At 66.9% G+C, this 12,715-nt stretch overlaps 7 non-coding genes across 7 annotated transcripts; all 7 read right to left on the minus strand.

Annotated features, from left to right (window-relative positions):
• Positions 1-1,215: 1,215 nt before the first annotated feature.
• Positions 1,216-1,334, minus strand: LOC126040138 (5S ribosomal RNA). The gene has a single exon (XR_007506557.1). It is a non-coding gene; the product is annotated as a 5S ribosomal RNA (ribosomal RNA).
• Positions 1,335-2,935: 1,601 nt separating this feature from the next.
• Positions 2,936-3,054, minus strand: LOC126040139 (5S ribosomal RNA). The gene has a single exon (XR_007506558.1). It is a non-coding gene; the product is annotated as a 5S ribosomal RNA (ribosomal RNA).
• A 1,601-nt stretch (positions 3,055-4,655) lies between these two features.
• Positions 4,656-4,774, minus strand: LOC126040073 (5S ribosomal RNA). The gene has a single exon (XR_007506494.1). It is a non-coding gene; the product is annotated as a 5S ribosomal RNA (ribosomal RNA).
• A 1,601-nt stretch (positions 4,775-6,375) lies between these two features.
• LOC126040140 (5S ribosomal RNA) lies at positions 6,376-6,494 on the minus strand. The gene has a single exon (XR_007506559.1). It is a non-coding gene; the product is annotated as a 5S ribosomal RNA (ribosomal RNA).
• A 1,601-nt stretch (positions 6,495-8,095) lies between these two features.
• Positions 8,096-8,214, minus strand: LOC126040141 (5S ribosomal RNA). Its single transcript, XR_007506560.1, has one exon. It is a non-coding gene; the product is annotated as a 5S ribosomal RNA (ribosomal RNA).
• A 1,914-nt stretch (positions 8,215-10,128) lies between these two features.
• LOC126040142 (5S ribosomal RNA) lies at positions 10,129-10,247 on the minus strand. Its single transcript, XR_007506561.1, has one exon. It is a non-coding gene; the product is annotated as a 5S ribosomal RNA (ribosomal RNA).
• Positions 10,248-11,848: 1,601 nt separating this feature from the next.
• LOC126040074 (5S ribosomal RNA) lies at positions 11,849-11,967 on the minus strand. The gene has a single exon (XR_007506495.1). It is a non-coding gene; the product is annotated as a 5S ribosomal RNA (ribosomal RNA).
• Between the last annotated feature and the right edge of the window lie 748 nt (positions 11,968-12,715).

The following is a 12,715-nucleotide window of genomic DNA, read 5'->3' on the forward strand; positions in this document are numbered from 1 at the left end:
ACACGCACAGCAGCGGCACGCCTCTGGGACACACACCTGCCCCACCACGGTGACCCCCATCAACACCCAGTCTCATCCCCACGCTACCCTGCCCCGCAAGGAGGCCCCTCGGGCCACCGACAACAGGCTCCCGCCCCACACTACTGACTCACTGAGACACGCACAGCAGCGGCACGCCTCAGGACACACACCTGCCCCACCACGGTGACCCCCGGCAACACCCGCTCTCATCCCCACGCACCCCTGCCCCTCAGAGAGTCCCCTCGGACCACCAACACCACGCTCCCACCCCACACTGCAGCCCCAACAACTCAAGCACAGCAACGCAACACCTCTAGAACACACACCTGCCCCACCACGGAGACCCCCAGCAATACCCGTTCACATCCCCACGCAACTCTGCCCCGCCAAGATCCCTCTCGGGCGACCACAACCACACTCCTACCCCACACTGCAGCCTCACCGACCCACGCACAGCAGCGGCACGCCTCTAGACACACACCTGCCCCACCACGGAGACCCCCTGCAATACCCGCTCTCATCCCCACGCACCCCTGCCCCGCAAAGAGGCCCCTGGTGCCACTGACAGCAGGCTCCCACCCCACACTGCAGCCCCACCGACTCACGCACAGCAACGGAACACCTCTAGGACACACACCTGCCCCACCACCAGCACCCCTGGCAACACCCGCTCTCATCCCCACGCACACCTGCCCCGCAAAGTGGCCCCTCGGGCCACCGGCAACAGGCTCTCGTCCCACACTACAGCCTCACCGACCCACGCACAGCAGCGGCACGCCTCCAGAACACACACCTGCCCCACCGCGGTGACCCCCGGCAACACCCGCTCACATCCCCACGCAACCCTGCCCCGCCAAGAGCCCTCTCGGGCGACCACAACCACGCTCCCACCCCACACTGCAGCCCCACGGAGGGGGGCTGCAGGCAACACCCACACACACCTGCCTTCACCACGTCAACCCCCTGCATCACCTCTACACATCCCCACGCCCCACATCAAGCCCTCTCGCCTAACCACAACCACGCTCTCACCCCGCACTGCAGCCCCACCCACCCACAGAGCAGAGCGCCAGACAGTCGCAGAGCACACCTGCCCCACCACCGCGACCCCGGCCCTCACCCGCACACCCCTGCCCCTCCGCAACACCGCAGCAAGAAAACAGGGGCCGCCCCGCGGCCTCCGCCAAGGCCAAAAGCCTACAGCACCCGGTATTCCCAGGCGGTCTCCCATCCAAGTACTAACCGGGCCCGACCCTGCTTAGCTTCCGAGATCAGACGAGATCGGGCGTTCTCAGGGTGGTATGGCCGTAGGCAGCCCTGTCCCCGCCAAGAGCCCTCTCGGGTGACGACAACCACGCTCCTACCCCACGCTACGGACTCACTGAGACACGCACAGCAACGGAACGCCTCTAGAACACGCACCTGCCCCACCACGGTCACCCCTGGCAACACCCGCTCTCATCCCCACGCAGCCCTGACCCGCAAAGAGGCCCCTCGGGCCACCGGCAACAGGCTCTCGTCCCACACTACAGCCTCACCGACCCACGCACAGCAGCGGCACGCCTCCAGAACACACACCTGCCCCACCGCGGTGACCCCCGGCAACACCCGCTCACATCCCCACGCAACCCAGGCCCCGCCAAGAGCCCTCTCGGGTGACGACAACCACGCTCCTACCCCACACTACAGACTCACTGAGACACGCACAGCAGCGGCACGCCTCTGGGACACACACCTGCCCCACCACGGTGACCCCCATCAACACCCAGTCTCATCCCCACGCTACCCTGCCCCGCAAGGAGGCCCCTCGGGCCACCGACAACAGGCTCCCGCCCCACACTACTGACTCACTGAGACACGCACAGCAGCGGCACGCCTCAGGACACACACCTGCCCCACCACGGTGACCCCCGGCAACACCCGCTCTCATCCCCACGCACCCCTGCCCCTCAGAGAGTCCCCTCGGACCACCAACACCACGCTCCCACCCCACACTGCAGCCCCAACAACTCAAGCACAGCAACGCAACACCTCTAGAACACACACCTGCCCCACCACGGAGACCCCCAGCAATACCCGTTCACATCCCCACGCAACTCTGCCCCGCCAAGATCCCTCTCGGGCGACCACAACCACACTCCTACCCCACACTGCAGCCTCACCGACCCACGCACAGCAGCGGCACGCCTCTAGACACACACCTGCCCCACCACGGAGACCCCCTGCAATACCCGCTCTCATCCCCACGCACCCCTGCCCCGCAAAGAGGCCCCTGGTGCCACTGACAGCAGGCTCCCACCCCACACTGCAGCCCCACCGACTCACGCACAGCAACGGAACACCTCTAGGACACACACCTGCCCCACCACCATCACCCCTGGCAACACCCGCTCTCATCCCCACGCACACCTGCCCCGCAAAGTGGCCCCTCGGGCCACCGGCAACAGGCTCTCGTCCCACACTACAGCCTCACCGACCCACGCACAGCAGCGGCACGCCTCCAGAACACACACCTGCCCCACCGCGGTGACCCCCGGCAACACCCGCTCACATCCCCACGCAACCCTGCCCCGCCAAGAGCCCTCTCGGGCGACCACAACCACGCTCCCACCCCACACTGCAGCCCCACGGAGGGGGGCTGCAGGCAACGCCCACACACACCTGCCTTCACCACGTCGACCCCCTGCATCACCTCTACACATCCCCACGCCCCACATCAAGCCCTCTCGCCTAACCACAACCACGCTCTCACCCCGCACTGCAGCCCCACCCACCCACAGAGCAGAGCGCCAGACAGTCGCAGAGCACACCTGCCCCACCACCGCGACCCCGGCCCTCACCCGCACACCCCTGCCCCTCCGCAACACCGCAGCAAGAAAACAGGGGCCGCCCCGCGGCCTCCGCCAAGGCCAAAAGCCTACAGCACCCGGTATTCCCAGGCGGTCTCCCATCCAAGTACTAACCGGGCCCGACCCTGCTTAGCTTCCGAGATCAGACGAGATCGGGCGTTCTCAGGGTGGTATGGCCGTAGGCAGCCCTGTCCCCGCCAAGAGCCCTCTCGGGTGACGACAACCACGCTCCTACCCCACGCTACGGACTCACTGAGACACGCACAGCAACGGAACGCCTCTAGAACACGCACCTGCCCCACCACGGTCACCCCTGGCAACACCCGCTCTCATCCCCACGCAGCCCTGACCCGCAAAGAGGCCCCTCGGGCCACCGGCAACAGGCTCTCGTCCCACACTACAGCCTCACCGACCCACGCACAGCAGCGGCACGCCTCCAGAACACACACCTGCCCCACCGCGGTGACCCCCGGCAACACCCGCTCACATCCCCACGCAACCCAGGCCCCGCCAAGAGCCCTCTCGGGTGACGACAACCACGCTCCTACCCCACACTACAGACTCACTGAGACACGCACAGCAGCGGCACGCCTCTGGGACACACACCTGCCCCACCACGGTGACCCCCATCAACACCCAGTCTCATCCCCACGCTACCCTGCCCCGCAAGGAGGCCCCTCGGGCCACCGACAACAGGCTCCCGCCCCACACTACTGACTCACTGAGACACGCACAGCAGCGGCACGCCTCAGGACACACACCTGCCCCACCACGGTGACCCCCGGCAACACCCGCTCTCATCCCCACGCACCCCTGCCCCTCAGAGAGTCCCCTCGGACCACCAACACCACGCTCCCACCCCACACTGCAGCCCCAACAACTCAAGCACAGCAACGCAACACCTCTAGAACACACACCTGCCCCACCACGGAGACCCCCAGCAATACCCGTTCACATCCCCACGCAACTCTGCCCCGCCAAGATCCCTCTCGGGCGACCACAACCACACTCCTACCCCACACTGCAGCCTCACCGACCCACGCACAGCAGCGGCACGCCTCTAGACACACACCTGCCCCACCACGGAGACCCCCTGCAATACCCGCTCTCATCCCCACGCACCCCTGCCCCGCAAAGAGGCCCCTGGTGCCACTGACAGCAGGCTCCCACCCCACACTGCAGCCCCACCGACTCACGCACAGCAACGGAACACCTCTAGGACACACACCTGCCCCACCACCAGCACCCCTGGCAACACCCGCTCTCATCCCCACGCACACCTGCCCCGCAAAGTGGCCCCTCGGGCCACCGGCAACAGGCTCTCGTCCCACACTACAGCCTCACCGACCCACGCACAGCAGCGGCACGCCTCCAGAACACACACCTGCCCCACCGCGGTGACCCCCGGCAACACCCGCTCACATCCCCACGCAACCCTGCCCCGCCAAGAGCCCTCTCGGGCGACCACAACCACGCTCCCACCCCACACTGCAGCCCCACGGAGGGGGGCTGCAGGCAACGCCCACACACACCTGCCTTCACCACGTCGACCCCCTGCATCACCTCTACACATCCCCACGCCCCACATCAAGCCCTCTCGCCTAACCACAACCACGCTCTCACCCCGCACTGCAGCCCCACCCACCCACAGAGCAGAGCGCCAGACAGTCGCAGAGCACACCTGCCCCACCACCGCGACCCCGGCCCTCACCCGCACACCCCTGCCCCTCCGCAACACCGCAGCAAGAAAACAGGGGCCGCCCCGCGGCCTCCGCCAAGGCCAAAAGCCTACAGCACCCGGTATTCCCAGGCGGTCTCCCATCCAAGTACTAACGGGGCCCGACCCTGCTTAGCTTCCGAGATCAGACGAGATCGGGCGTTCTCAGGGTGGTATGGCCGTAGGCAGCCCTGTCCCCGCCAAGAGCCCTCTCGGGTGACGACAACCACGCTCCTACCCCACGCTACGGACTCACTGAGACACGCACAGCAACGGAACGCCTCTAGAACACGCACCTGCCCCACCACGGTCACCCCTGGCAACACCCGCTCTCATCCCCACGCAGCCCTGACCCGCAAAGAGGCCCCTCGGGCCACCGGCAACAGGCTCTCGTCCCACACTACAGCCTCACCGACCCACGCACAGCAGCGGCACGCCTCCAGAACACACACCTGCCCCACCGCGGTGACCCCCGGCAACACCCGCTCACATCCCCACGCAACCCAGGCCCCGCCAAGAGCCCTCTCGGGTGACGACAACCACGCTCCTACCCCACACTACAGACTCACTGAGACACGCACAGCAGCGGCACGCCTCTGGGACACACACCTGCCCCACCACGGTGACCCCCATCAACACCCAGTCTCATCCCCACGCTACCCTGCCCCGCAAGGAGGCCCCTCGGGCCACCGACAACAGGCTCCCGCCCCGCACTACTGACTCACTGAGACACGCACAGCAGCGGCACGCCTCAGGACACACACCTGCCCCACCACGGTGACCCCCGGCAACACCCGCTCTCATCCCCACGCACCCCTGCCCCTCAGAGAGTCCCCTCGGACCACCAACACCACGCTCCCACCCCACACTGCAGCCCCAACAACTCAAGCACAGCAACGCAACACCTCTAGAACACACACCTGCCCCACCACGGAGACCCCCAGCAATACCCGTTCACATCCCCACGCAACTCTGCCCCGCCAAGATCCCTCTCGGGCGACCACAACCACACTCCTACCCCACACTGCAGCCTCACCGACCCACGCACAGCAGCGGCACGCCTCTAGACACACACCTGCCCCACCACGGAGACCCCCTGCAATACCCGCTCTCATCCCCACGCACCCCTGCCCCGCAAAGAGGCCCCTGGTGCCACTGACAGCAGGCTCCCACCCCACACTGCAGCCCCACCGACTCACGCACAGCAACGGAACACCTCTAGGACACACACCTGCCCCACCACCATCACCCCTGGCAACACCCGCTCTCATCCCCACGCACACCTGCCCCGCAAAGTGGCCCCTCGGGCCACCGGCAACGGGCTCTCGTCCCACACTACAGCCTCACCGACCCACGCACAGCAGCGGCACGCCTCCAGAACACACACCTGCCCCACCGCGGTGACCCCCGGCAACACCCGCTCACATCCCCACGCAACCCTGCCCCGCCAAGAGCCCTCTCGGGCGACCACAACCACGCTCCCACCCCACACTGCAGCCCCACGGAGGGGGGCTGCAGGCAACGCCCACACACACCTGCCTTCACCACGTCGACCCCCTGCATCACCTCTACACATCCCCACGCCCCACATCAAGCCCTCTCGCCTAACCACAACCACGCTCTCACCCCGCACTGCAGCCCCACCCACCCACAGAGCAGAGCGCCAGACAGTCGCAGAGCACACCTGCCCCACCACCGCGACCCCGGCCCTCACCCGCACACCCCTGCCCCTCCGCAACACCGCAGCAAGAAAACAGGGGCCGCCCCGCGGCCTCCGCCAAGGCCAAAAGCCTACAGCACCCGGTATTCCCAGGCGGTCTCCCATCCAAGTACTAACCGGGCCCGACCCTGCTTAGCTTCCGAGATCAGACGAGATCGGGCGTTCTCAGGGTGGTATGGCCGTAGGCAGCCCTGTCCCCGCCAAGAGCCCTCTCGGGTGACGACAACCACGCTCCTACCCCACGCTACGGACTCACTGAGACACGCACAGCAACGGAACGCCTCTAGAACACGCACCTGCCCCACCACGGTCACCCCTGGCAACACCCGCTCTCATCCCCACGCAGCCCTGACCCGCAAAGAGGCCCCTCGGGCCACCGGCAACAGGCTCTCGTCCCACACTACAGCCTCACCGACCCACGCACAGCAGCGGCACGCCTCCAGAACACACACCTGCCCCACCGCGGTGACCCCCGGCAACACCCGCTCACATCCCCACGCAACCCAGGCCCCGCCAAGAGCCCTCTCGGGTGACGACAACCACGCTCCTACCCCACACTACAGACTCACTGAGACACGCACAGCAGCGGCACGCCTCTGGGACACACACCTGCCCCACCACGGTGACCCCCATCAACACCCAGTCTCATCCCCACGCTACCCTGCCCCGCAAGGAGGCCCCTCGGGCCACCGACAACAGGCTCCCGCCCCGCACTACTGACTCACTGAGACACGCACAGCAGCGGCACGCCTCAGGACACACACCTGCCCCACCACGGTGACCCCCGGCAACACCCGCTCTCATCCCCACGCACCCCTGCCCCTCAGAGAGTCCCCTCGGACCACCAGCACCACGCTCCCACCCCACACTGCAGCCCCAACAACTCAAGCACAGCAACGCAACACCTCTAGAACACACACCTGCCCCACCACGGAGACCCCCAGCAATACCCGTTCACATCCCCACGCAACTCTGCCCCGCCAAGATCCCTCTCGGGCGACCACAACCACACTCCTACCCCACACTGCAGCCTCACCGACCCACGCACAGCAGCGGCACGCCTCTAGACACACACCTGCCCCACCACGGAGACCCCCTGCAATACCCGCTCTCATCCCCACGCACCCCTGCCCCGCAAAGAGGCCCCTGGTGCCACTGACAGCAGGCTCCCACCCCACACTGCAGCCCCACCGACTCACGCACAGCAACGGAACACCTCTAGGACACACACCTGCCCCACCACCAGCACCCCTGGCAACACCCGCTCTCATCCCCACGCACGCCTGCCCCGCAAAGTGGCCCCTCGGGCCACCGGCAACAGGCTCTCGTCCCACACTACAGCCTCACCGACCCACGCACAGCAGCGGCACGCCTCCAGAACACACACCTGCCCCACCGCGGTGACCCCCGGCAACACCCGCTCACATCCCCACGCAACCCTGCCCCGCCAAGAGCCCTCTCGGGCGACCACAACCACGCTCCCACCCCACACTGCAGCCCCACGGAGGGGGGCTGCAGGCAACACCCACACACACCTGCCTTCACCACGTCGACCCCCTGCATCACCTCTACACATCCCCACGCCCCACATCAAGCCCTCTCGCCTAACCACAACCACGCTCTCACCCCGCACTGCAGCCCCACCCACCCACAGAGCAGAGCGCCAGACAGTCGCAGAGCACACCTGCCCCACCACCGCGACCCCGGCCCTCACCCGCACACCCCTGCCCCTCCGCAACACCGCAGCAAGAAAACAGGGGCCGCCCCGCGGCCTCCGCCAAGGCCAAAAGCCTACAGCACCCGGTATTCCCAGGCGGTCTCCCATCCAAGTACTAACCGGGCCCGACCCTGCTTAGCTTCCGAGATCAGACGAGATCGGGCGTTCTCAGGGTGGTATGGCCGTAGGCAGCCCTGTCCCCGCCAAGAGCCCTCTCGGGTGACGACAACCACGCTCCTACCCCACGCTACGGACTCACTGAGACACGCACAGCAACGGAACGCCTCTAGAACACGCACCTGCCCCACCACGGTCACCCCTGGCAACACCCGCTCTCATCCCCACGCAGCCCTGACCCGCAAAGAGGCCCCTCGGGCCACCGGCAACAGGCTCTCGTCCCACACTACAGCCTCACCGACCCACGCGCAGCAGCGGCACGCCTCCAGAACAAACACCTGCCCCACCGCGGTGACCCCCGGCAACATCCGCTCACATCCCCACGCAACCCAGGCCCCGCCAAGAGCCCTCTCGGGTGACGACAACCACGCTCCTACCCCACACTACAGACTCACTGAGACACGCACAGCAGCGGCACGCCTCTGGGACACACACCTGCCCCACCACGGTGACCCCCATCAACACCCAATCTCATCCCCACGCTACCCTGCCCCGCAAAGAGGCCCCTCGGGCCACCGGCAACAGGCTCTCGTCCCACACTACAGCCTCACCGACCCACGCACAGCAGCGGCACGCCTCCAGAACACACACCTGCCCCACCGCGGTGACCCCCGGCAACATCCGCTCACATCCCCACGCAACCCAGGCCCCGCCAAGAGCCCTCTCGGGTGACGACAACCACGCTCCTACCCCACACTACAGACTCACTGAGACACGCACAGCAGCGGCACGCCTCTGGGACACACACCTGCCCCACCACGGTGACCCCCATCAACACCCAGTCTCATCCCCACGCTACCCTGCCCCGCAAGGAGGCCCCTCGGGCCACCGACAACAGGCTCCCGCCCCACACTACTGACTCACTGAGACACGCACAGCAGCGGCACGCCTCAGGACACACACCTGCCCCACCACGGTGACCCCCGGCAACACCCGCTCTCATCCCCACGCACCCCTGCCCCTCAGAGAGTCCCCTCGGACCACCAGCACCACGCTCCCACCCCACACTGCAGCCCCAACAACTCAAGCACAGCAACGCAACACCTCTAGAACACACACCTGCCCCACCACGGAGACCCCCAGCAATACCCGTTCACATCCCCACGCAACTCTGCCCCGCCAAGATCCCTCTCGGGCGACCACAACCACACTCCTACCCCACACTGCAGCCTCACCGACCCACGCACAGCAGCGGCACGCCTCTAGACACACACCTGCCCCACCACGGAGACCCCCTGCAATACCCGCTCTCATCCCCACGCACCCCTGCCCCGCAAAGAGGCCCCTGGTGCCACTGACAGCAGGCTCCCACCCCACACTGCAGCCCCACCGACTCACGCACAGCAACGGAACACCTCTAGGACACACACCTGCCCCACCACCATCACCCCTGGCAACACCCGCTCTCATCCCCACGCACGCCTGCCCCGCAAAGTGGCCCCTCGGGCCACCGGCAACAGGCTCTCGTCCCACACTACAGCCTCACCGACCCACGCACAGCAGCGGCACGCCTCCAGAACACACACCTGCCCCACCGCGGTGACCCCCGGCAACACCCGCTCACATCCCCACGCAACCCTGCCCCGCCAAGAGCCCTCTCGGGCGACCACAACCACGCTCCCACCCCACACTGCAGCCCCACGGAGGGGGGCTGCAGGCAACACCCACACACACCTGCCTTCACCACGTCGACCCCCTGCATCACCTCTACACATCCCCACGCCCCACATCAAGCCCTCTCGCCTAACCACAACCACGCTCTCACCCCGCACTGCAGCCCCACCCACCCACAGAGCAGAGCGCCAGACAGTCGCAGAGCACACCTGCCCCACCACCGCGACCCCGGCCCTCACCCGCACACCCCTGCCCCTCCGCAACACCGCAGCAAGAAAACAGGGGCCGCCCCGCGGCCTCCGCCAAGGCCAAAAGCCTACAGCACCCGGTATTCCCAGGCGGTCTCCCATCCAAGTACTAACCGGGCCCGACCCTGCTTAGCTTCCGAGATCAGACGAGATCGGGCGTTCTCAGGGTGGTATGGCCGTAGGCAGCCCTGTCCCCGCCAAGAGCCCTCTCGGGTGACGACAACCACGCTCCTACCCCACGCTACGGACTCACTGAGACACGCACAGCAACGGAACGCCTCTAGAACACGCACCTGCCCCACCACGGTCACCCCTGGCAACACCCGCTCTCATCCCCACGCAGCCCTGACCCGCAAAGAGGCCCCTCGGGCCACCGGCAACAGGCTCTCGTCCCACACTACAGCCTCACCGACCCACGCACAGCAGCGGCACGCCTCCAGAACACACACCTGCCCCACCGCGGTGACCCCCGGCAACACCCGCTCACATCCCCACGCAACCCAGGCCCCGCCAAGAGCCCTCTCGGGTGACGACAACCACGCTCCTACCCCACACTACAGACTCACTGAGACACGCACAGCAGCGGCACGCCTCTGGGACACACACCTGCCCCACCACGGTGACCCCCATCAACACCCAGTCTCATCCCCACGCTACCCTGCCCCGCAAGGAGGCCCCTCGGGCCACCGACAACAGGCTCCCGCCCCACACTACTGACTCACTGAGACACGCACAGCAGCGGCACGCCTCAGGACACACACCTGCCCCACCACGGTGACCCCCGGCAACACCCGCTCTCATCCCCACGCACCCCTGCCCCTCAGAGAGTCCCCTCGGACCACCAACACCACGCTCCCACCCCACACTGCAGCCCCAACAACTCAAGCACAGCAACGCAACACCTCTAGAACACACACCTGCCCCACCACGGAGACCCCCAGCAATACCCGTTCACATCCCCACGCAACTCTGCCCCGCCAAGATCCCTCTCGGGCGACCACAACCACACTCCTACCCCACACTGCAGCCTCACCGACCCACGCACAGCAGCGGCACGCCTCTAGACACACACCTGCCCCACCACGGAGACCCCCTGCAATACCCGCTCTCATCCCCACGCACCCCTGCCCCGCAAAGAGGCCCCTGGTGCCACTGACAGCAGGCTCCCACCCCACACTGCAGCCCCACCGACTCACGCACAGCAACGGAACACCTCTAGGACACACACCTGCCCCACCACCATCACCCCTGGCAACACCCGCTCTCATCCCCACGCACACCTGCCCCGCAAAGTGGCCCCTCGGGCCACCGGCAACAGGCTCTCGTCCCACACTACAGCCTCACCGACCCACGCACAGCAGCGGCACGCCTCCAGAACACACACCTGCCCCACCGCGGTGACCCCCGGCAACACCCGCTCACATCCCCACGCAACCCTGCCCCGCCAAGAGCCCTCTCGGGCGACCACAACCACGCTCCCACCCCACACTGCAGCCCCACGGAGGGGGGCTGCAGGCAACGCCCACACACACCTGCCTTCACCACGTCGACCCCCTGCATCACCTCTACACATCCCCACGCCCCACATCAAGCCCTCTCGCCTAACCACAACCACGCTCTCACCCCGCACTGCAGCCCCACCCACCCACAGAGCAGAGCGCCAGACAGTCGCAGAGCACACCTGCCCCACCACCGCGACCCCGGCCCTCACCCGCACACCCCTGCCCCTCCGCAACACCGCAGCAAGAAAACAGGGGCCGCCCCGCGGCCTCCGCCAAGGCCAAAAGCCTACAGCACCCGGTATTCCCAGGCGGTCTCCCATCCAAGTACTAACGGGGCCCGACCCTGCTTAGCTTCCGAGATCAGACGAGATCGGGCGTTCTCAGGGTGGTATGGCCGTAGGCAGCCCTGTCCCCGCCAAGAGCCCTCTCGGGTGACGACAACCACGCTCCTACCCCACGCTACGGACTCACTGAGACACGCACAGCAACGGAACGCCTCTAGAACACGCACCTGCCCCACCACGGTCACCCCTGGCAACACCCGCTCTCATCCCCACGCAGCCCTGACCCGCAAAGAGGCCCCTCGGGCCACCGGCAACAGGCTCTCGTCCCACACTACAGCCTCACCGACCCACGCACAGCAGCGGCACGCCTCCAGAACACACACCTGCCCCACCGCGGTGACCCCCGGCAACACCCGCTCACATCCCCACGCAACCCAGGCCCCGCCAAGAGCCCTCTCGGGTGACGACAACCACGCTCCTACCCCACACTACAGACTCACTGAGACACGCACAGCAGCGGCACGCCTCTGGGACACACACCTGCCCCACCACGGTGACCCCCATCAACACCCAGTCTCATCCCCACGCTACCCTGCCCCGCAAGGAGGCCCCTCGGGCCACCGACAACAGGCTCCCGCCCCGCACTACTGACTCACTGAGACACGCACAGCAGCGGCACGCCTCAGGACACACACCTGCCCCACCACGGTGACCCCCGGCAACACCCGCTCTCATCCCCACGCACCCCTGCCCCTCAGAGAGTCCCCTCGGACCACCAACACCACGCTCCCACCCCACACTGCAGCCCCAACAACTCAAGCACAGCAACGCAACACCTCTAGAACACACACCTGCCCCACCACGGA

The sequence above is a fragment of the Accipiter gentilis genome, chromosome 6, assembly GCF_929443795.1.
Source record: "Accipiter gentilis chromosome 6, bAccGen1.1, whole genome shotgun sequence".
NCBI lineage: Eukaryota > Metazoa > Chordata > Aves > Accipitriformes > Accipitridae > Astur > Astur gentilis.